This window comes from Emydura macquarii, unplaced genomic scaffold, assembly GCF_026122565.2.
Source record: "Emydura macquarii macquarii isolate MOO-44397 ecotype Brisbane River unplaced genomic scaffold, CSIRO-AGI_Emac_v2 contig_67, whole genome shotgun sequence".
Taxonomy (NCBI): Eukaryota; Metazoa; Chordata; order Testudines; family Chelidae; genus Emydura; species Emydura macquarii.
Window position 1 is genome coordinate 4,370,665 of NW_027130204.1, and position 25,217 is coordinate 4,395,881.

General features: G+C 44.4%; 2 long non-coding RNA genes across 3 annotated transcripts in view; one reads left to right on the forward strand and one right to left on the reverse strand.

The window, feature by feature from the left end:
• Positions 1-23,675, reverse strand: part of LOC137141401 (uncharacterized) — a 42,813-nt gene extending 19,138 nt beyond the window's left edge. The window contains exon 1 of the long non-coding RNA XR_010916626.1: positions 23,432-23,675. This is a non-coding gene — a long non-coding RNA (uncharacterized lncRNA). The remainder of the gene's footprint in view (positions 1-23,431) is intronic.
• LOC137141473 (uncharacterized) overlaps positions 1-25,217 on the forward strand; it is a 58,820-nt gene that overhangs the window by 14,394 nt on the left and 19,209 nt on the right. The gene's annotated exons all lie outside the window — the stretch shown is intronic.

Sequence of the window (25,217 nt, forward strand, 5' to 3'; positions counted from 1 at the left end):
TAAATGAATTTTTTCTTAAAGTTTGGTTTTCAATTAAATCCAGTTTTTTCTTAAAAAAAAACAAAAAAAAAAACCCACCAAAAAACCAACCAACCAACCAAACAAAAAACTTCAGCAAATTTGTTTTTGACTAGCTCTAGATTGAGAGTCTGGAAACCTGCCTTTCAGTGAGAGATTTAAGATTTATTTAGCTTATGGCAGAGAAGGTAAAGAAGTGACTTGATCACCTCTATATGTACTTCCCCAAAGAGAAGATTTCTGATAGTAGAGAGCAGTTTTATCTACTGTACTGAGCAGAACAAGATTCAATGGCTGGAAACCAGGGCTCGATAAATGTAGAGTATGTCTACGCTTAAACCACTACAGTAGCACAGCTGCAGCACTTCAGTGTAGACACTCATTACAGCAACAGAGGGAATGTCCCCTCACTGTAGTAATCCACCTCCCTCAGAGGTGGTAGCTGGGTAGATGGAAGAATTTCTCCAGGGGTTAGGTTGGCATCTCTCCAGGGTGTGGATTTTTCACAGCCCTGTGAGACATAACTATGCTGATGTAAGTTTTCAGTGTAGATCAGCCCCTTAAACTAGAATAAGATTAAAATTGTTAACAGTGAGTAATTAACCCTTGGAACAATTGACAAAGGGTGGTTTCTCCAGTACTTTTATTTCAAGATTGGCTGTCTTTCTAAAGAGAGTTGCTGTAGTTCAATTAGATGTTATAGGCTTGATGCAGAAATTACTAGGTGAAGTTCTCCGGTCTGTGTTAAGCAGGAGATCAGACCAGATGGTCATAATAGTCACTTCTGGCTTTAGCATCTATGAATCAAGTGTCATTACCAGCTCCCTACTGTACACATACTGTTGATTTATAGACTCCTCTGATGTGATAGTCTGGTGATATCATTGAGGATCTCCACAGCTCACAAAGGAAAGACGTAGTTAAGGCTGCTTCTGAAGATGTACAGATGTTAAACAAGTCAAAAATAAAAGATTGAAATAGGCCCAACATTAAGAAACAATAATTTACTCTCTCCAGCACTTTAGTCAGCAGCAGCCATTCTAACTATCAACAGGGAATGAATCAATTTTCAACAGCTGTGGACAGCATTTGATTTACAGTAAATACCTGTCTTCTGCTGCTGCAGGTTGATTTATACCACAGTGATGATCAGAGCTGTGGACTGAACTGTCAGAAGGAGACAGGATTCTTCATTTAGTTGGTGACTAATTTGAACTTTTAAAAAAGTCTTGCTTGTAATGGATATAAACATCTGCAAATATTTTAGAGGTGAGCTACTTCCTATTGCACTGTACAGAGTGCAGACTCTTTACTAACGACACTTCTGTGCTGTTAGTTCCTAGTACTAGAGGTGAATGGAACAAAGCCATTGGTAGAGGCCATAGGGGATTGTCGCAATGGACCTCTGCTGTCTAGGCGAATTAATGATGAATGAATGACTAAAGGTGAGCAAATAATTTATTTGAGGAATTTAGCCGTTTTTTTATTTCCAAAATGTTGGTGAGCTCAGTTTTTAGACAGGCTTAACTCTGCTCAGCATGCTGTTCCTGCAGCAACCCCTCACCTCATCCCTTCTCCTCCCTTATCTTCTATAACTTTCCAGTCTGTCATACATGTAGAGGCATAGATATCTTTCAAACTACTGGTGTATCAAAATCCAGTTCTAGCTGTTTACTAATGCTATGAGATAAGTTTTCAGAATAGTTTCTCTTATAACCCCCTATTTTTACAAATTCACAACTTTCTAAAACTCACATTTTGAGCTGAAAATTTCCATGCATGGCCATTCTTCAAGGCTAACATTTTTTTCACCCTAAACATTTAAGCAAAATCCCTTCATATATATTTTTAGTTATGGGGAAAGTAGGAGGGAAAACACTTTTCTTGATGGAAAAAGAAAATTGTAACCACACCTGTTTAGAAAAAGACTTCAGCAAGCTTTTGGGCTAGATGGAATCTAGGAGGGCTGTAATAAGGTGACCGGACTGCAACAGGTTTGGAGAACCATGGAATACAAAATGTTTAAGTGATTGAGAAATCACTTCTAAGCAAACTCGGTGGCATCTGCAAAAAATGTAAACACAGCTTCATAAGGTGCTACCCCTTTGCTGTCACTACAGACTCTTTGCTCAGCCTGACAAAAATTGGCCAGGCTGATACATGTGGCATGATACAGTGGCACACAGTCCTGTGAGTCTGGGAAGAGACCTTTATGTCTCTTCAGAAAACTGCCCTATCCAACTTCCTCTTCCCTGAGACCTCTTCTCTGCTGAACCTGGTCTTTAATCCCAGTTCTCCCCTCCATCTAGATTTCTAATCCCAATACTCTGCCTCCATCTAATCTCAAACCTCCTTCTCTACCTGGCCTCCTAATCCAAATCCTATTCATCTGCCTGTTTTCCTAATTCCAATATTCCCATTTTCCTAATCCCAATGCTACCCCTCCACACAGACACCTAATCCCAAAATAATGTTACTATGGAGGTGATGGATTAGCCAGGGTCCAAGTTACTCTGGAGACATGGGATTAGTCAGGGCCCATGACAATCTTGAGGTATGGGATTAGCCAGTGCCTATGTCATGCTGGAGATGTGGGATTATGAGAGCTATGTAATTGTGGAGGCATAGGATTAAGTATCACATGTCACACTTTAGATATGAGATTAGCCATGGCCCATGTTGGACTGGAGCTGTGAGGTTAGCCATGGTCCATACTGGTCTGGACCTGTGGGATTAGCCAGGGCTCATGTCGCACTGCAGTTGTGTGGTTAATCAGTGTCAGGTTTGGAATTATCCATTTTCTGTAGCTGTGTGGAGGTAATTGCTTACTGTACTCTCTATTGTCCTAATATTGTAGAAATTTGCACCGTCAGTGTAGAGAGTTTAGGGATGTCTCCCTTTTCCCATATTGTGGCTAATGTCTGAAGATCCTGGCACTTTCTGCCCTCAGGGAACATGTGCCAGAGTTTGGAACACTTGGTGCACTCAGCCAAATAGCCAAGGCATTCAGAAGAGGTGCAGAAAGAGATCTCAGTGTCTGCTAGTGGTGGTACATCCTCCAAGCAAAGTAATCCGCATCTGCAGGGGGATGCACAGTTAATCCTCATTCACTGCCTGCATGTCATTCTTGGGGAACATGGTGGATCAGTTTGTCCCTGCCGCCTTGCCTCATCCCCTTCCTGTTTTCCTCAGCAGCTATCAGGAAAGGAATCCATTAGACATGGCAGTGTTTGTGGTGGTTGAATGCAGCAATCTGAGTGTGTCCTTTTTTCTCGGTGCCTCAACATTGTGCATGAGTCGAAGGGACACTTCGACTGTTCATAAACACTGGAGCAGCGTACATCAAGAAGGATGATGATAAATTGGAAAGGGTTCAGAGAACAGCCTCAAGAATGATTAAAGGGCTAGAAAACCTGCCTTATAGGAATAGACTCAAGGAGCTCAGTCTATTAAATGTAAAAAAGAGACGGTTCGGGGTGACTTGATGAGTCTATAAATACCTGCACAGGGAACATATATTTACTACTGGGCTTTTCAATCTAGCAGAGAAAGGTGTAACACTATCCAATGGCTAGAAGCTGAAGCTAGACACATTTTTAGCAGTGAAAGTAGCTAACCATTGGAACAATTTACCAAGCATCGTGGTGGATTCTCCATCACTGTCAATTTTTAAATCAAGACTGGGTGTTTTTCTGAAAGATCTGCTCTAGGAATTACTTTGGGGAAGTTTTTTACCCTGGGCTGTACAGGAGGTCAGACTAGATGATCACAACGGTCACTTCTGACCTTGGAATCTAGGAATCTGTGAGTTGGTGGAGGATTTTTGCTGCAGATCAGTTTTGGAGGCTGTGGTTTTGAAGAGTTATAGGCTTTCATCCTCCCAAACAAAATACAGCTGAGGCCTCTTACCATGGCCAGCTCTGTATATTTCAGCAGGGAGTTGTATGTGCCCTGGAAAGCAGCGTCTCCCACACTCCTCATGTCTGCAGATGGTTTTCCCATCCATTATTGATTATTAATCATGTTTATTATAGTTGTGCCTGTGGGCCAACTGAGAACCAGGCCCTAATGTGCTAGGTGCTGCACAGACACACAGCAGCAGATGGACCTTGCCATAAAGAGTTTACGAACTAAATAGACCAACAAGGCCCAGGGTGGGGCAATGGTCTAACACACCCGCAGATGCAACCATGGCAGCAAATGTCATGTTAGTGTCGTAATTTTTTTCTTGCATGGGTTTTGTTAGCAGGACATCAGCTAACTGGAAAGAGAAAGTAGGGGAAGAGGCAAGGGGGGGACAAGGCAGGGGAGGAGAAAGCAGGTGTGCAGTGAAGCTGAGGTAAGGTGGCTATGAAGGAGAGAGTGGAACAGTCAGTCAGCACAGGGCAGAGAAACTGCTAGGTTTCTGCAGGGAGAGGGCTGGTTTTGGTTAGGATTCCCTACAGCTCTGCAGAGGATGTATGCCTGGGGTGAGGGAGGAACAGTATGGCACAATTATCCACTCAATGGTTCTGCACCTGCCCCTGCATTGCAGAACCAGGAGGTGGGCTAGATGGACCACGTGTCTGGTCCGGCCTGGCAGTGCCATTGCTCCTGTGAGTGCATACAGGGTTCTCCATGGGGAAATGGAGGTGGCTGGAGAAATCCCCTGCACAGCCATGCAGGGTTGGCTGAATCCTCTGAATGTAACTGCTGTAGCCCAGGCAAATACTCAGCTGTGCCCTTGACCAATGCTCTCTGATGCCTCACCTTGGCCAAGTAGTTTGCTGCCCTGCTCACTTTGGAGGGAATTTTAGGAAACAAAATTAGTTAAGCTCATTTTAAAAAGGCTCCTTTTTATCGGTCCTTTACTAGCTGGAAATGGTAGAATAACTAATCATGCAGAAAAGGCAGAAGTGTTCCATAAATACTTCTCTTCTGTATTTGGCCCCCTCTTGTGGTCTTTCTGCTGCTCCTGTCTTCTGGCCTGCCCACCCTACCTGCTTCTCTAGCTGCTCAGTACAGACAGTGTATGATCTCCATCCAGAGATGGGTCTGAACTCCTACCTACTCTCCAGGCACTGAGGACTCCGAACTGTGGGGAAGCTTGGGTCTGGCTCCCGGTGGGAACCCCATGGCTGGCTTTGCTCCCTGCAATGGAACAAAGGAAAATCCCAGATCTGACCTGGCCAGTGAACTCTGGGACAGTTCAGCTGTGGTGCTGTCATTTCTTCCCTTTGTATCCCCTTCTCCATCACCATTCTGGTTCCCCATATCCCTCCCAGACCCACCAATCTCCTGCCACTATCATTTCATCCATCCATGCTTCCCAGTCTCCTCTCTCCCATATGCAGCGCATATTTTCTCATTTTCTATTCAGTCTCCTATCACTCAAGGTCTCCCTCTTGCCCCTCATATTCCCATGTCCTCCCTCAAAATCCTTCCCACCCCCCACATTCTTCTGAGCAGATTTTAAAAAATTCATGTAGATATTGTGAGATAACATGAGAGCAGGTGATGCTGCTCCTGGCAGATGATCCCTGCTTAGTGCCCACTATAAAAATAGTCATTTGCCATTATTTACTTTGGGGAAATTGCTTCCCATCCCAAATCTGGTGATCACTTTATCGTGGTGTCTGTCAGAAAAATCACCAAGGCAATGTCAAGCTTTCAATGGCAATGGCTTGGCAAAACACCCACCGTCTGCTTTGGGAACCTATTTCCTAGTATTTTTCATTCTAAAATATCACTCAGCTGCTGTTAATTCTCAGTGAGAAAAGAGCCGACCTTTGGAGATATCGCAGTCTTGCATGTGGCATTTCTCATTAAGAACTCCATTGAACTGACCCATCTCAGTACTTTTATTTTAGGCCATTGTAGATTATAACCACAGCAGGCGTACTCCTGAGCAAAAGTGCACTTGCACAGGGCGCTTCCTGGGTCTCAGTGACTGGCGGGGAGGAGTTGATAGCCACCAACAGAGCACAGCTAGTTCTTATTCCTCAGGAGATGCCTATTGCTCTTCTAGCAATTTGTGGCAATAGCAGTGAGATGAAAATGAAAACAACCCAACAAGGAGAAGTGAAGAGAGGAGGGGGCATTGTTAAGGATGCCATTTCTCTTGTGCAGAGGGTGCATTTCTAGAGATTTCATACCCTGTGCCTCAGCCACTCGGGTGCTGGACTCCCTCTCTTTTCCATTCATTTCATATTCCAGGCTCGGAGGGAGCTCCTCTCCATTCTATGCCCTGGACTTTGAGCAACTGTTCTGTGGCATTCTCACCTGTACATTTGCTTCCTGGAAATGTTCTTCCAGTGCATTCTCTCCTCCTCACTGTGTGAGAGGAGGCTGTTGGGTTTAGTTTGTGATTGTGGGGTGATGCTGGTGGCCTGTGTTATACAAGAGGTCAGACAGATGATACCTCCTGGCCTTAAACTCTATGACTCTGTGATGGTGTTTGCCCTTCCATGTGCTTCTTGTTGACATGCCATTGAGGCCTGATATCCTCCAGTGTGTGCTCAGACTCCCTGCAGCCCTGGGAAATATGAACCTGGACTCCAGCGAGGATGGCCACTCTTGCTGCTAAGACCCAAAGGAGCATTGTACAACTGTGCTCACTCTAGGGAACACCAAACTGTCTGAGGATACCGTGCATGCAATAGGGTCTGGTCAGTTCACTTTACAGGCTACAAGGACACACTTGGGATTCTGTGGCTATTGAAAAATTCCAAAGGAGCACCAGGGTATTTAGCTTGACAATGCAGATTTTTTTGTTTAAAGCTGGACTGACTTCACTACTGTGGGATCATTGAAGGGGATAGCTGCAAGAATTTCTCTTTAAGGCATTAATTTGGAAACCTAGCTGCTTGAGAAGCAATAGATTTAAATACCTTTTTGTGCTTGAGTCATAATCTTTGGATCTCTCCCAAATAACTTTCCCTCCCCTAAAAAGTAATATTTTGTCAACCTGAATTCCGAATGAAGTGGATTATTTAACATCACTTATATCTGCAAACTGAGGAGACATTAAGGAGGCAGCATATAAACGACTTCCTGTGCCATAAATATTTCAAAATTGGCACCTCTGCATTAAACAAAAATAAATCCCATGCCAAGCCATGATCTCTCGCCAAGAGAATTCTTAGGCATTCTTGACTATCCCTGGCATTGTGCAGGCACAACACATCCCATGGGGTTGATGGCTTTGATCTTAACTTCTTTTGCAACTGTTTGCATCAGCTAACGGCAGATGTTCAGGATGACCAGAGCAGGTTTCTTCTCTGCAGTATAATTTCTAGAACTCTAGTCCAATCACGTTTTAATAATGTTCCAAAAGATGGGGACTCCATTGCGTCCCTTCAGAGATGATTCCATGGCCAATAAATCAGGCCATCTCCTTGGCTTTTGTCCTACCTTGTCCTTTGCTTAATTTCATCCCCTTACTCCATATTTCACCTCGTCAAACCACCGTAATAATTCCTGTCACTCCTTGATATTTACTTATACAAACACATGTAGCCAGTGATCCCTGCAGCACCTTCCTGGACAACTCCCATCCCTCAAGTCTGATACCTGAGTCCATTTTCTCTTTGTTTGGTTACCAGTTACCATGTCCATGCATGGTTGGAACAATAAGGAATTCCCTATTTACTGGTGTATAGGCCTTTGCCTGTCCACACCATCCACGTTGGGGTTGTGGTTCTGACTGACTTCACACCTACCAATGCAACAAGGTTTCCCAGTAGACTACAAATTTTCAGACACTTGTACAGGTTTGTGGGGAAATCTCTGATTGGCTCCTCTTTACCATTCCCCTGCCTCTTGGGTAAGGACAGCCAGTCAGAACTGCTGCATTTGCCAAGGGTCAGTCTGGTTTCTCAGCATGGGGAGACAGCACACTCTCTTCTCTCTCCCTGCTTCCCAGATGATGAACTGAGAGCTTCACAGGGCCACAGCCAGCCCTACTGGTTCCTTGTGCTGTCCCCTCCCAGGCCTGAGGGAGGGGGAGAAAATCCTCCTTGTGCTGTACTCTCCTGGGCTTGTGAAGTTGATGGGCCCAACAGTTAGAAGGAAATGTTGGGATGGGTGGGAGGAGGTTAAATGCACTTGCTGGAATTTTGGGAGAGCTTTTGGTAAAGGAACATGTTCTGGGGAAGAGTTTACCTTCATTAAGCAATGACTTGGGTTTGTGGAAGGAGAAGTAACTTCTCATTTCCTTTTTTGGGGCAGGGAATGTTTGAAAAAGGAAGAAATATATGTTTGAAAAATGGGTTGGGCAGGTTTGGAGTGGGGAAATCTTAAAGTGAAGGGGGGTTTTTTTTGGGAGGAGGAGAACGGTGCTTTTTTAAATCCACTTGCTTTTGTAGGGAACCAATGAATGGCTTTGGTGGAGAGGGAAGGGGAGAATGAAATGCCAAGATCTCAGTGCCCCCATCTCTCCAGTTCCTCCCCTTGTTTTCTCTGTATCTCAGCAAAGATTATTGTGAATATATGCAAATTATTTAAATACATGTAATCAGATGAAGATTTATGCAAACGTGCAATTTATTGGTTTTTGTACATAGCCTATAGGTAGATGTGTGACTTACCAAATCTAAGAATGTGGAATGTCCTCTGGGACTCAGAGCTGGGATGGGGAGCATGGGGTAAGGGTTGGAGCATGGGGTAGGTGGCAGGGAAGGCTGGGGAGTACTGGGAAGCTGGTCCATTGAGGCTGACTAGAGAGCTGTGGATCCAGGGTCATGGGGAGTTACAGATCCCTATAAGGTTCCTTGATCCCAGAATCCCTATGTTCCAGTGTCCTGCTGAGCTCCCTGGCACATCTGACCCCATTGCCCTGTAGAATTTAGGGTTACTAAAGCCTCTGGAGGAATCCCCAGACCAAAATTTTGTTATGCTGGAGCTCAGACTGAGAGCACACACCACAATCCAGGTCAAGACCAAACAGCAAACTAGTAAAGAGAAGGAGAAAAGTGGCTGTTGAAGCAGCCACCCAGAAAAGCAGCCCTGGTTGGAGTGGAGTGTTATACAGTAACAATTCTTTCAACAAGTTTTCTTAACTGTGAAAATGAAAAGAAAAATAGAAATCAAACATCTGTGTTAAACTTTATGGCCCCACTTCAGGGAAACATTTAAGCACATGCTTAAAGTTAGGCATATGCTAACTGCTTTCCTGAATATGGAGACTGATTTAAGCATGTTCTTAAGTGCTTCTTGAATAATGATGATGGAAAAAATATTGTGCAAGAATTAACGTAAAGAAATTGCTGGAAACATCTCATAGTCCTTGGACATTGTAGATTAGTGGTTTTCAACCTTTTTTCATTTGCGGACCCCTAAAAATTTTTGAATGGAGGTGTGGACCCCTTTGGAAATCTTAGACAGTCTGCAAACCCTCAAGAGTCCATGGACCTCAGGTTGAAAACCACTGTTTTAGATTAATCGCATTAGATTCAGAAACTATTTTCAAAGTTGATATTTTTGACACCTGTAAATATTGATGTTGAAAGATAACTATTTATCAGCTATTTAGAAAAAACTAATATTAAGAAAAAATATTTTGTTTTCCAAATCAGCATACATTAAAATTTAAAGTTTAAAGTTTAACTTAATGTCTTCATTGTTAGGTATATCCATAATTCTATGGTATAATACTTCCGAAAAACAAGGAGATTCAAAATCAAAAACACTACATAGTGTTTCAGTTAAGTTAAGTACGATAACCACCATCCCAAATATTAACACACATTAAATAAACTAAGAATCCACAGTAACCAATCGGCAGTAATTTCAGAAAGTGCAATCTTCCTCAAGCACCATTAACACGTGTGTCACTCATCACACTCATTAGCAAACTCCCCATTTAAACAACCTTAACTCTGCTCTAGAGCAATGCAAGCATAAAATCTGAGACAGCCATCTCCATCCATAACATAGAGTTTAAAATCCAGAGCAACCACATTTTCTAGAATACTTTATTCTTGGCTGTATAGTTTTTCTGCAAACTTTAGCCTCCTTTAAGTTCACAGAGTAAGATGTACCTAGGGAATTAATGAACAGACAAATTGCCTGCTGAAAGCCAGCTGTTACAAAGCTGTTTTGTTGGGACAATTGCTCTTTCAGGTTACTTTTGAAATGTCCTGTGATGGATCAGCTCAGGGGCAGAGCTCTTAGGAAAATATAATGCTTTGCAGAAGATGACTGAGAAACAACTCAAAACAGAAACACACAACTGATTTGCTTTCTTGTTGGGGTCAGATGGGGGATGAATCCATTTCCTTTGCCAAGCTTCGGCAATTGTGCAAAAGAAATCATGTAAGATTACAAGCACTGTCCTTATTGTATGGGCTCTCATTTAATTGAGATAACTAAACTCATTTTTCTTAGGACAGCAACCTAAACTTAAAACCACAGTTTTTCCTCCATGAAGGTACTAGAGCCCTATTTCCACTTGGGAAATTTTCTGCAAATTTCCAAGTTAACACCTGGTTACTAAATTTCCCTGAAGACATTGGATAAGAAAAAAAACTGACAGACTAACAAAATAAACCTGTTTGTCACTTGGCTTAGAAGGTTTTCACTCAGCTGAAATGTGAAATTGTGTTTGCAGGAGGAAATATTTCGGGCAAGATTTTCAAGAAGTTAAGCACATGATTAAATGTTTTGCTAATTTGGGGTCTGGGAGCTGTTTTGTGCTCAATACTTCTGCCTCTTATTTAGAAGCCTAATTTTAGACCATCCTAAAAATATCTTGACTTTAACATGTATCCTCTGAATTAATGATGTCTAATATGATTTCTTCTTTTAAAACATGGTAACTTCCATTTCTGATGACCAGGCTGCAGTATGAAAATACAATATTAACAGTATTGTGTTGTCCGTTGATGCTAACATATAAATGGGCAGGGGAAAAAAGCACTATGGAGAGCTGAACAAGAAATACAAAATGCAACAACTCCTACTTGCAGATGTGAAATGCACATTACTTTGCTACTCACTGCAAGTAATTAATTATAGAAACACATTGATGGGGCATCTGCTCACTGTGTCTACATAACTCTGCATTAGAATGTGCATTTCCTGCTGGGTTTTTTAGCTTTTGCTCTATTTAATTGATGGCTTCCACACTTCAGTTAACTCTTCACCCTTTTCATTGGCTGATTGTTTGTATATTTCTGCAGTGCAGTGACTTTGTTGCTTGCATTGTTATTCACATGAGGGGGACAGAATAGCTGAGAAAAAAGTCTCCTTCAAATATTTAGTAAATTCTGAAGAGCAGTTTTCTTTCTGACTTTGCAAGCTTGGCACATGCCTTCTGTTACTAAGTGGCCTCTCATTCAAAGGCTCCCCATCTTCTATTCTTCCTCCCACTAGGTGCCCAGACTTACAGCCCTGGCAGCTGCTGTGCTTTCAAAAGCACTATAGACTCCTCTCTGCAGGTGAGCCCCCCTGCCAAAGCAATTTCCAATCAAAGGCTCTTTGAGAACGTCACTAGGAAGCTGACTTTGTATGTGCCACTGCTCACTAAATATGCAGCTCATACTGAGTGCAGCCATTGGACTTTTTTTGTGTCAAATAGGAGCCATTGGCTAACATGCGCTGTCTCCCTTAGTTCAGGGGCAGGACACTCTTACAATTATCATGTGTGTTACCAAGCATTAGTCAAAGGTGTGGTGCTCCTTCAAAGAACTTTTCTGTTTTCAAAGCTGCTGGCAAGCTGTAATATCTATTCATTGCTTTACTTAAGTATAATTGCTTTCTTTGAAGCCTGACAGAGGCAAATAATTTGCACTGCCCTCAGGCAGCAATGGCAGCACATCACCCCCTTACTGGAAGCTGCCAGCACCTCCGAGAGGGCAGCTCCCATACTGAGAAGCAATAATACAGCTTGGGCTGCTCAATTTCATCTTCTTTTCATCCCTTCCTTTTTAACTTTATTAAAAACAGCTTTTGTATTCAGTGACAACTTTGCCCAGTGAGACAGAAGACTTGGAAAAGTACATTTTTAGAGGCACACTAGTGCCGGAGCCACATCAGAGGAGGGTTGAGGGAAAATGGGGAGAGGTTATACTGCAAAGGGCAGCCGCTTTAATTTAGATCAAAAAGAGACTCTGGAATGCACACGGGCCCAGCCCCCTCAGCAAGGAAATTAAGGACACAGAAACACCATCTTGCCTGTCTGTGCTAGGGACCTGCCAAAGGCTCACAGAGCTAGAGCTCAGCCTTTGTTTTTAACTCACTGTTCTGTAGCAAATAAACCAATCAAAGCACACCAGGGCCCGGGTTGGGCCTGCACTTTGCGGTGCCCAGCTTACTGTGGTTTGTTTCACGCAACTGTAATATTCAATGGTGCTGGTTTGGTATATGGGGCCTGATCCAAAGCCCCTTGCAGTCTCTGGGTACTATGCATGTTGGTGACAATAGACCATCCCTACTGAGTGAAAGTGCCATGTCAAACACTGACCCATGCTGGTGTTCTCTCCTACTGCGTGTCGCCTTCAAAATTTTAAAGCAGGTTGAAACATACTAGTATTATGTGAGCTGTGTGGGATTACTGTGGTACCCAACTGAACACAATCCGCCCAGGTAGTTATATTGTGCTCATCACCATAACCACTCAATGCCGGAGTCTGGCTGCTTTCATTGGCTAAGAAGCAGGGTTAGTGTTCTCCGTGGGCAGAGTCACCTTTCTGACTTTTTTTGTCAAGTGGTGCCCGATGGCATCAGAAGTGAAAGAAGTGGGTGGGTCTCTGGGATTGGCTGGTGGGTGAGTCTCTGTAGTTTGGGGAGTTTTTGGTTGATTGGTGCCGGTGGGTGGAGTTAGTGACATTTTCTGTCACCAATGAGCTGGTGAGAAAGATGCACTTTTAAAAGTATTTGTGTTTATTTTTCACTCAGAGTAGATTGATTATTATTCTTCATATTAATTGTCAGGTGTTAACAGTACATTTGTTGGTGAACAACAATAAAGACAGCCTGTGCCCCAAAGAGCTAACAATTTGCAGTTAAACCAAATTAAATCTAGATTCTTTCACTGAAACTTAATTTATTGGTTCCTTAGGGCAGGGGTCATTTTTCTTAAATGTTTTTACAGCTCCCAGCACAATGGAAACCCAATCTTGATAGGAGTCTTTGAGTGCTACTTTAGTCTAAATACTAGATTACATACAAAAGCTACATTATCAGAAGGTTATAGAGGTTGCAAAGTCAAGCACTCAGTAATCAGGAAATGGTAGATTTTAGCCTAGCCTGATGATGTATGTATACATTCATACACGGCCTTTAATTACATGATCATATGCTATTTTTTTCCACAGGACCCATCTCAGTCAGTGCCCAGGATGGTGGTTGCTCAGGAATGAAAGAGTTGTTCCATATTTTTTTCTTCATCCTATTTTAGCACATGACCTCTGTTTTGTGTACTGCATCCCATCCAAACCCTGCTTGGAAGATGGGATTATTAATGGTCTTCTGGGCTTTTATGTAGTTCTGGGCCTGATGGGGAACTGAGGCACAGGGAGGTTAAGGCCAAAAATTTCCACCGACGTTAGGTGTCTTGGTGACTGCACTCCCACATGGGCCACGTAGGGTCTGATTTTTTCAAAGGATATAGAATTTTAAAACACTCTATCTGTTCATAGCACTGTGCTGACTTTGGCTAATTACTCCACATTAACACCCCTTGAAGTAGGTGGCTTAACATTAATGGGTTACATTTTCAAAAGTGCCTAAATCCAATATTGAGTTTCAGAAGGATCTAATTAGGCAGGTAGAGTCACTTCAAATGTTCTCCACTTTCCCTTTCTAATAGGTGGGGGAATTGAGACAGAAAGGCAGCGTGACAGGTCACTCACTACAGCAGTACAGAATCAGGGCTAGAACTCAGGACTAGAGCAGGGCAAAATTTTTCAACAGACTGTTTAGGGGTTTTTTGACAAAAATAAAGCAGGTTGGGTGACACTCAAACACGGTTAATTCGTGTCCATTTTGTCGAGTTCACGTCAGTAAAAACAACAACCCCTCTCCCCCTCCACAAAAAAGTTACTTTTGGACATTTTTTAAATGAAACATTTTGATTTTTCAGTTCTTTCCTTTGATTTCATTTAAAAATGTTGTAAAAAGAGCTCAAAATTGAAAGCATTCCATTTCGGGTCAAACAGAACACTTTGTTTGATGCAAAATGATTCCCTTGCCCCCTCCCAGCTGATTTTTTGGAATTGCCAGCCAATTGAAAAATCCATTATTGATACAGTTCTACTCGCCTCCCCACAGCCAAGCCTTGTGCCTTGCCCTCCAGGCCACGGTGCATCAGGCTAGAGGTGCAAAGCATCTGCACCTCCCAGTGACCTCAGTTGTTGGTGCGAGTGCTCAGCACATCTGCCAATCAGGCCCAAGGTCTCAAGTTAGGCATCCAGCAAGTGAGCTCTGTGGCACAGGCAGGGCTAGCGTTGATTCTTTTCAAGATCAGGTGACCCTTGTACTTCCTGCCTGTGTATCACACACCTTCCAATGTTGAGAGTGAATGAGGCAGGGGCCTGCCCCCAGGGAAACTCATTTGCTACACAGCCCTGACTCGTTTCCTGAGCACGGTCCCTCTGTGCCCGAAATGTGGCAGGACTCATAAGTTAAATATCAAATGTGACCATTGGGATCTGGAATTTCCAGACTTCTAAGTGCCTGACTTTGCAACCTAAATAACTTTCTTTTAACCTGGGTTTTTTTGTATGGAATTTCCTAGCTGGTTTTTTTTTTTTAAAGGCAAAACCAAATTCTGTTATATGTAGATATTCCTACAGTCAGGTACCAAAAGCAGCATTTGACTTGTCAGCACAGCCCTCTACCACACAAGCTAAAGGGCTAGTTGCATTAACTGGCGACTGAAGGAGACGGTTATCTTCTGTGGACCAGCGACATGACACAGAAAAGGAGATGCAACACCCCAGAATAGTGGGTTACATGGGCAGGAGTAGCTCTATTTTTTAGGCAACATATGGGTACACAAGGCAACATTTAGGTACCCTTTTCATGTGGCTCAGTGGCTGAGCCCTGAACCTGCCATACTAGAGATCTAGGGTCAGGCCCCAACCTACTTACTGGGTGAGGCCTTGCCGCAGCATAAGGGATTTGAAGGACACTGAGCTATTAATAGCTGTGAGCCAATGTAAGGGGCTGTTGGCCCCTCTCTGAAACTTAGTGGAGTTTTTTGGTTCACCCTCAGTCCAGGAGAAAGGGGAAGGGCCAAAAAGGAGTCAGGATCCTGGGACTGACAGTCCTCTTGGCCAATGGGGAGAGGCCAGCACTGAAAGTCAGCCAGATTGGCAGAGCAGGCAGGATGGGGAGGGAGTCAAGAGCCCAGGGCCCCTCCTCTGTGTGAGCTGGCAATGCCAAGGCAGCATAGGGCAGAGCCAAGGAGACAGCAGCATGCTGAGCTGAGCTGGGGTGAAGGCAGCAGCTGGGGGACAGAGCCAGAGAAAAGGGCCTTGAAGGCGGGATTCAGAGAGGGAACATGAACCCAAAGGGAGGGCCAATACTGGGGAGAAGAGTCCTGCCCACTAGAGCCTGAGGGCACATAGCCACCACCAGTGCAGTGTCCTACTGCAGTATCACCGCAGTGCAGCCAGGGCCTGGGACAAGAGGCCTGGTACATGCCAGTGACCACTACTTATGGTGTCCCTGTGCCCATGGTGTGTGTTTCTGGATCCTTTAACTTTTCCATTTTTCACTTATTTGTTTATAGTTGCGATTTAATACATGCTGTGTGGTTTAAACTCAGCGTAGCAACCAGTGGGTCAGGGAAGTGGCCGGTGAGGAGAGTACCCCAAAGTGGGGACACCCTAGTCCCTGTCCTGAGTGACTCTTGGCGAGACTGGGGATTAAACACCCCAGGGATCCTGGGCCCAGCCTTATTTGGGTTACAAGGATTCTACTGTACAGGAGAGTGGAAGAAGAGTCCTCGAGGTCAGGCAGCCACTTGGGTAAAGGGAGGTGAAATAGGGACTCAGATCCTCTCGCCATCTGATTCTTCTGGGGTAGTAGAGAAGCAAGGAAAATTCCCCTCAATAGCGGGACTATTCCCATGCTTACACCTAGAACTCTTAGCTTGCTGGTTCATGGTGCAGTGCATCTTCACCTAGGCCAAAAGGAGGCACAAGCCAGTGTCTCTTTGCTGCATCTGCCATGTTCCTCTCTCTGTGGGGATGGCTGAAGCAAGGCACTGAAGCAGGACATGTGCTGCTCCTGGAGTCATAAGGGGTTTTGGCAGCAAGTCCACAGGCAGCTGTACTATGTGAAATGCAGATAGGCAATGACTATTCTCTACACCTAACTCAGCCAAATCTGCAGAGATTTACATGGGACTGGCACAGGGTACCTCTCTTGGCCAGTCTGTCTCTTCAGGCTTTCAGTGGCAAACTCCTGTTGGCCTCTTCCCTCTTATGGAAGCAGTCCAGGTCATTTTAAGGGTCTCAGCCAGGCTCAGCTGCACTCAACTTCTTCAGGGAGGCTCCCAGCTGGGGCTCTGATAACCCTTCTGGGAACTGAACTTCTGACATCCCCAGCTTCTTACAACCTGTCTCAGCAGGGTCACCACTGGAGCAGGGTGCATCAGTGCTCCCTGTCACATTCCCTCTGCCCGGGCATTAATGAAGATGATAAGAAGACTGTTCCTAAAAGTGGATCCCTGCACTGCCCACTGATGCCTCCACCCAGCTCCATGGTGAAACCGTGGCACGGTGGGCCCATCTGGCACAGCGCACCACAGATAACCACGTGTTATGAAAGCAGGAGGCCTGGCTGCAGGTGAAAACACTGCATCCTATGGGCCAGCACTGTTGCTATGTATCTGGACTCAGTTCTTCTCCCAGAACATTTCAATGGGGACTGCCAAAAATTCAGGGGTCTTATCAACCAATGCCACTTGCTGTTTCTGCTCCAGCCCCAAACCTACCCCATTGACCAAGCAAAAGTAGGGCTCATTGTTAGAACTCCTGATGGGAGATGCATTGGACTAGGCCTTGCTCCTACTCAAACGAGCAAGCCTGATGCTTTCAAAGTGGGATACATTCTTCCATGGTTCCTGCCATATCTGATTAAACTCCACCATGCCTGCTCAGCAGAAGTAGCCCTTTGCATACTCCAGTAGAGGCAGGAAATGGTCTCCTCCTACGCCACTCACTTTTGGCAAGTAGTGTCCAACAGTGAGTGGAACGAAGCAGCTCAGCTCTACCAGTTCTGGTAGGGACTACACAAGAAGATTAAGGATGAGCTATCTTGTGTGGAGGCCCTGACCAACCTAGATGCCTTTGTTGACCTTCTCTTACATATCAACAGGCTCAGTGAGTGATGTGCATCTGCTACAACTTGACTGGTGTCCCTGCCTCCAACCTAGACCCCGAACTCATGCAGCTGGATATCAGTGCAATGTGATACCTGAGGAAAAAGCACCATTGCCACCATAGGCTGTTTCTTCTGTGGCGGATCTGGCTGTACTCTTGGCAACTGCCTATCCTGAGGTCTAACACAACACAGTTCAGGAAACAACCATGCCCATGCCCAATAAAGGGGGTTGGCCTGAGCAAGCCCTGAATAATGCCCCCCTACTCCTCACAAAGGCATGCCCCCAACATGGTGAATGCTCCCACACCTTAAAGTCTAGCTCTGCATCCATGTTCCAGGGGAGCCTTATTGAATTCTGCAACAGTGGACACTGGTTCAATGACCAGGCATAGGCAGTCAGGTCTAGAGGTCTAATTAGGAGCCAGGCCTAATGGTCAGAGCCAAGGGTCAAAACCAAAAGCAGCATTAAGTACCAAGCTGAAGATCAGAGTTGGAAACAGAGTCGGGTGTGAAACCAGGGGTCAAAGCTGGAGACAATGCCAGAGGTAAAGCGGAGGAGCAGGGACCTGGACAGGGCAGAACAGCAGGAACTGGGAGAAGACGAGTCTGGGATAAGAAGACTGGAACCAAGAGCTGGTGGGGAAGCAGGAACCAGGAGCTGGCAGGAATGCAGGGCTCAGGAGTCTGGTAAGTAGGAGGGGTCCATAGTAGCAGTCAGCCAGGGATTCTTCTAGCTGCTTAGACAACTTCCTTTTGTTACTTCCTGGTTTATATAGAGCCTCTCAGCAACTGGGGGCTGGATATTTCCCCCAATTGAGAGATTTGGGGGTGGGGCACTCTGCGAGCCAACCCTTCACTGGACTCTTCTCTGGTTACTCGGGTGAACTGCTGGTTGCTGGTCATGGCCTGAGCACTGCCTGGGGACTTGTGGGCCTGGGTTTGAGGCCTGTGATCCCTCACAACTGGTGGATTCCAGGGCAACAGACAGCTTCATATAGGCTGATATGGCCCAAGCCCTGGATATTCCAGTTCAACCAAAAATTGTCCCTGACCTAGTGGAAACTATAGATGGCTCACTCCTGTCATTGGGGCTGGTGACACGGGAGATGGTGCTTCTGGAAATTGCCCTTTGGGACCATCAGGAGGTCCTTCAGTCCAGAAAAATCTGCTCACCGACTTTCCCATAATCCTGGGCATTTCATGGGTGGTGGCTTGTGATCCACACATCATTTGACATGAGCACCAGGTTAGCTGCTGCTCCCAAATTTGCCTACGCATCTGATGAACCGCAGAACCAAGACTGGTCCCCCTGTGCAAGGAAATTGGGCCTAATGCTATGGTCCTCAGGAAGGTGCAGGGTACTCTTCCTTGGACATCAGGACAACTCCACTGTCAGGAGAAGGAGAGGGCAATAGCCCCAACTCCTCCTCACTCCTTCCTGTGCAATCTGGAGGGGCATGTGTCCCAGAGGATGTGGAACTCCATAATAGAGCTGGGTGAAAACATTTTTGGACAAATAGTTTATTCGATGAAAAATGCATTTGTGGGTTGACCCAATTTATTGGTCAATTTATGTGGAGTTTGCTGAACAGCATAGATTGAACCACAAAAGTCAAAACGTTCCTTTTGGTTTCAGCCTGGAAAATGGAGTTTAGATTTTCATGCATGTTGACAATGCATAGGAAAGGAGGACTAGATTCACCACATGGCCAGGGCAGAAGATGCTGCTGCCTCCCTTAGAAGCGTTAACCTATTGGTTAGGCACACCCCTAGGATATGGGAAACCAAGGTTCAGTTCTTCCCATCCGCTTGATGTGGAGAAGGCATTAGAGCTTAGATCTCCAAATTGCAGGAGAATGTCCTAGCCAGTGGGCTATGAGATATTGTACTACAGTGCTTCCTCAATCTCTCCTCTTGAAGCTGTTCCACTTTTTATAACCCTTGATGCTATGTCGTTGGAAATACCACATTAATCTGCTCCCACCCCTCCTGCTCCTGGTCAGAAGGTAACCATTCCCCCTCCCAGGTGTGGGTAAAATACAATCCAAGGCTTGCCTACATTCATCCTCATGGTCTGCCCCCTCCGTAGCCTCAACCCCTTTCTTTCTCCCCTCCTCCCCAAAGTCCTCTGTCTTTGGCTTCTCCCTATTTAATATAACAAAGGATTTGGTTAGACAATTTGCTGACTATTCTGTGGTGTTCACAGTAAACCTCCCATAAAATAAAAACACATTATATTGTAACTGGGACAACTTGTTGCACTTAACATGAGTCATTAAATCTCTGTTGCACAGGTGTACAAAGTTTCACACTAGAAACACCAGCAAATGGGTGTTTGCCATGGCAATGGTGTTGGCATGTTCCCTTGAACTATCCAGGCAAGCATCAAACTGCACAGAAACCCTCAGTTTTTTTCTTCTTTGGCACATGCGCACTGTAATCCTTCCATTTTGCACATCTGTGCATGTGAATTAGTGAACGTGTTCTTACATGCCAATCACAATTAGGGTCCCCCAAAGATTTACTGCATGTCATGCACTACCTTGGATAAAACTCAACTCTCTTCTGCCCCCTAACACTCTTCCCTTCCCAGGAAGCAGCCACATGTCTGTATCTCCATATACTTTCATCACATTCCTCCCAAAATAAAATTGCCACCTATGACTCTCAAATTATAGCAACCTTCAGTCACTCAGTCCGAAACTTCTTTTGTCTTAGGTGGGGGCTTATGATTAATTTCTCCTTTATGTCAATTGAAGGGTAAGTTCATACCCATCAATCTCAGCAAGGTCTGTGAATCATCCAGTCACTGCACCTCTCTGCTTAAAAGGCAGCAGAAGGAAACTGCTTTTGTTTTGAGGGGGCTGTAACTTGGGAACCCCTTGGTCAAATGACACCCCATTTGGATCACTATCACAACCCCCTAGCCCCATGAGGCACACCACATTTCAAAGGGATCTCACTAAGCATGTCAATTTGAGTACTTAAATGTTGACCTTTAAATGGAAGTTGTCATGCATCTTTAACTATAGTGGTGCAGCTGTGCCACTGTAATAATGCTTCCAGCAGGGGAGGGAGACAACTGGAATTCAGATAATCTGGTGATGAGGTCTGTATATGAATCTGAATAGAAGAGAATCCATCTGGGTGCCTGGAAGAGGGCTGGGCTAGGAGGAAGAGTGTATTGGGGAAAGTGTCTTTTGAGTAGCCTGAAGAGTTGTTGGCCCCAGGCCATATTTAGACTAAATTCAAATGTGGTCAGAAAGGGACACAGGCAGCATGGCTAAAGGATGGGAGCAATAGCAGCTATGACTGGGAGCAGGCTCAGATCCAAGACAAGTTTGGGGGAGAGAGAGCTAGGTTCTGCTCTCAGTTCCACTGGCACAAATCCAGGCTTGCTCTAGGGCAGTCAGTGAAGTTAGTCTTGGTTTACACCTGTTTAAGTGAAATCAACAGATCACCTGCAAAGCATTATGTGAATGCTAAGTAGATATGAAACAAGGCAACAAAGCTCTGATCTGAGAAAGATCAGAACTCCTCTTAAGCTTGAGGTTGTTTGTATCTGGGGGTTTGTTTGGGCCCTACTCTTACGCTAAGTATTACTTAGGTTTCTTTGAATGAAAGGGTCACAGTGGAGGTGCTTAAATTACATATGAAAAAAATTTTACCTAAACCAGGAACTTGGCAGGATTCACAAGGTGGTTAGATGCTGATGTGGTTAACAAGAATAACTAGGCTGGGATACTTTGGAAGGGATAATCCTGCCTGCTTCTGGGCTTAAGCCAACCTCTAACAGTCAAGGGTCAGGAGGCAATTTCCTCTGGGGGCAGTTTATTGTCCCCACTTCCCCCTACAGGCATTCTTGCACCTTTCTGTGTGTATGTACCACTATCAAGAAAAGAGACTGAGCTAGCTTGAAGTGGACTAACCCAACCTTGCAGTTCCAAGGAGGAAATAACCAGCCCTGTGGGTGCTGCAGGATATAATAATAGTGAGTTTGGCGCCATGACTATAAAGGACTTGAACTCACCATCATCAGATATGAGATCACAGAAAGAAGTGCTTCAGTGGCATCTGGTTTCAAGAAAACCGTTTGTGGGGCAGGGAGTAATTTTGTGTGGAGAGTGTTATGCCTGAAACGTGGAAATTCCTGCATGTGGAAGCAGGCTGGAAGCACTGATGTTGCTGTGTGAGGAAGCAAGGAGGAATCATTGACATTCAGATGCTGCAAAGAAGGGATGGGAAAATTGTGGTTTTATACAGGTTTTGCCAACTTCCCAGCCTAGTTTGAATTTACCAACCTTTTCATTTTCTTTTCTTTGAAACCAAGTTTTCTTTTGCCAGGATGATTCATTTAAAAAAATGAACGTGTTTGTAGGGAAAGTTTTCCCTCTAGAAGGGTGAAGCGCTCGTTGCAGATTCTTGGCTGGCCCAGTGAGGTCAGGGAGGGGAAGGAGCTGGTAAGTTCATGCCAGCACGATATTCAGTCTCTGTATGTATTTATTTTAAAGGAAGTCAGAGTTTAGGAATTGTGCTTCTGTGAGAGGGTATCTCTGTGTTTCTAATTTAGGCAATGGTTTACTAGAAAGGAGCTTGTTTTCAGGGCAAGTATCCAGACTAAGAATGGTTTAGAGAAGGTAGATTGGGGCTTCTTTCCTCCCTGTCTCAAGCATGAGAACAAGAGCAGCTTCAGTGATCTTAAAGTGTCCAATTCAAACCTGATCAAAGAAAATACGTTCTCACAGAATTAGAGTGCCAAACTCACTGCCACGGAAGTCACCTAGGCAAGGTTCACAAAGGGATCTGACATTTGTATGGGTAACAGAAGCAGCCAGAGCTATTGCTGCTATTATTAACAACACTTTTGGAAGGGTATTTGGATATTAAGCCTTCTGCTTCAGGTCTTAAATCAACCTCCAACTACTAGGTCTCATCCTGATCCCCATAGGTCAGGCATGTTATCCCCCTATGTGCTGCAGGGTGTTTACCACTTCTGCAGCATCTGTTCCTGGGCACCAGTGGACAGGACAGGGGACTAGATAGACTATGGGCCTATATTCATATCCTCATAGACTACAGGAATGGAAGTGTGGATAAGGTCCATTGCTGTGTCACAACGTCCAGGACATCTGAATTACAGCTGTTGGGCTGGTACCTGTTATGGGCACAAACTGAACTCCATCCTCCAGGGTGGCAAATCTTTCTTCCCTCCCTCCCTACTCCTCTCAACAGCAATAAACTCACTGCTAATTAAACATAGAAAGATGTTCTATGGTTGGGGTTTAAAACTCACTTTAAAACAAGTCACCTATTTTGTGGCTCAGAGTGTGGCCATGGCAATCGATGCTGAGGAGCTGGTGTCTAACATGGTTTCCCTTTTCATTTTGTAATATTCTGCCTTACCATGCTTCAGGCAGGGCTTTACAGGACTCTTCAGTCTGTGGCAATGAAGATCAGCAGTGGGATCCTTTCACTGCATCTTTCACTGGTGTCTCTTGTACATGGGAAAGATCTTGCATGATGAGTTTTTAAGCTGCTTTTTCGGTGCCTGCCTCTGCAAGCAGGACTCCCCATGCCATCAGCAGGGGCTCCTTGTGAGAGGGGCTGCAGGGTATGATGCCATGATTAAACGATCTATGTGAAATATAAAGAGACTATACAAAAGTGACCCTAATTATAGCGTATTATTGGAGGAGGTTTGGGTAGGCATGCAATTACACATGCCATGGAGCCAGTCTACACTGAAGATTGCACACGAGTGATTCATTATGGCCTTAATTATCTCAGTTATAAAAGCTGAATAAACAGCCCTGTCGCTCTGTGACTGATACAGTCACTTGACTCACATTGTACATGGTCTGGGCACTACTACCCTACTGATGCAAGAGCTGTCATTGCCCAGGAAATAGGCATGCTGAAATCAAGAAACCAGCTGAAAATCAACCCTCCTTCACTGATTTTTTTTTTAAAATTGGTAATAAAACTTTCTTCCTTTCTGGACAATTATGGATATTTTTACTGCTTGAAAAGCAGCTCTCAGTTTATACTGTCAACAAGATTTACTGTAGTATTTTGATTTTACAACTCAAGTTTTACTTACAGCTTTATGTCAAGCAGTCTGCCAGGAGTATTTCTTTCAGTCTCTTTCTCTGCCAAAGATCTCCCTCAATTATTTCTTCACCTTTTTCATTGAGGTAGCTGCCCAAGTCACTCATGTAAGAAATGCTAAATCTCACCTTCAGATGACTCTTCTAGATGTTAGATGTTACACTGCAAAATCATTCAAGTGTGATTCTAGTTTGAAAAATGACTCTGAAAATTCAGTCATGGGGTTCTATGTGCCTCATTCATTCCAGATCAAATGTGGTCAAAGCCCTGCACCTTCAGCCTGGGATCTGAGTGTCAAGCTGGACTCTTTGCTTCTCACATAGCAATATCAGTGCTAAAGGTTCTGCAGATTGTACTATACATCCATCCCATCTGTGCAGCTCCATGTCTTCAAACTCTCCCTGAAAAGACACAGGTGCAACCGCATTCAATGTACAAGTGCAACTGTTTGGAACTTAACAAATGAGTTGGTGCTTCAAGCAGGACTAGATACCAGCTCCCTCTTTCCTACCTGGGCAAGCTCTGCAGAGCTAAAGAGGATAAAACACAGTGTAATTGCTAGAGGAGAGAAAAGGAGCCATTTGTAAAGTAACTTTTTCTTTTGGCATGGAAGCTCACTCTAAGATCCGATGGTATTCAGCACAACAGCTCTGCCCTTCACTGCAGCTCCACATGAGATGCAGCTTTGCCGTTTGGATGGGGAATCTGGCTGGTGGCATTTAATGATCAAAATGTAGTTCTGATCACTAATGTCTTCACACTTATCTCGGGTGCAACCTCCATAATGAAGGTGATCCTTGCAGGTGAAAACCAGGGGACTTTTGTAGACTCCATTAGTCAAATATTTTTGTTTTATAGAATTTCACCTTGTTATCACAAAACACAGAATAACATAATTTAAACTGGCTTTTACAATGGAAATAAAATATACAATGAGTTTTAGCAATTAATATCTTTAACTCATCAGTTTTGGTCACCTTGTCTCAGAAAGGGCGAAGAGAAATATCCTTCAGAAAAATCATTCAGACAGGTGACAAAAATGAGTAGGGCCATGGGAAAACTCTCATCTGAAAAGGGTTTGAAGAGCTTGTGACTGTTTACCTTCAAAAGGAAATGAACAAGAGGGGAGATGATCAAGATATAGATAATGACTGCCCCTCTGTAGGGTGGTCAATCAGGAGCTTCTAGTCACCCTGTCTGATTGCACAAGGACAAGGGCACATTCAGTGACACTGAAAGATGGCAAATTTTAAACTGATAACAGGCTCAATAATTTTCTATGAGTGTCTACTCTGTGGAGACAGCAATAGCCCCACTACCTTTCTGTCTGGGGATGTAACTCTATCCAAGACAACTGGGATAAATGGCTGTTTAAAACAACTAAGTGTCTTTCTGATGCAATGTCATTATTGTGGTGAAGCTATGTTAGGTATCTTGTTTTACAAACGTAATGCTATATGCCACCATTAATAAGAAATGGAGTTTCTTCCCTGCAGACAGAGTAATACAAACATTTTCAGTCCCACCCAAAAATCTCTGTGCAGGTGAAGCTGCAGTTCCAGGCACGGATCAGAGAGCTGAGCAAGTGTCCCCTTCCGAGGACATCAGAGTTCCCAAAACATCAAAGGTTATGGTCCCAGCATGTTCAGAACTGAGACTGTGCTGCCACAGGAAGCCACACAGTCAAGTTCCTTTAACCAGACCAACCTTAACTCTGCCCTAGCAGTGCAGCGATAAGTCATTGTTCTCAGACTGATGGGGGGAAAAGTTCTGCATAA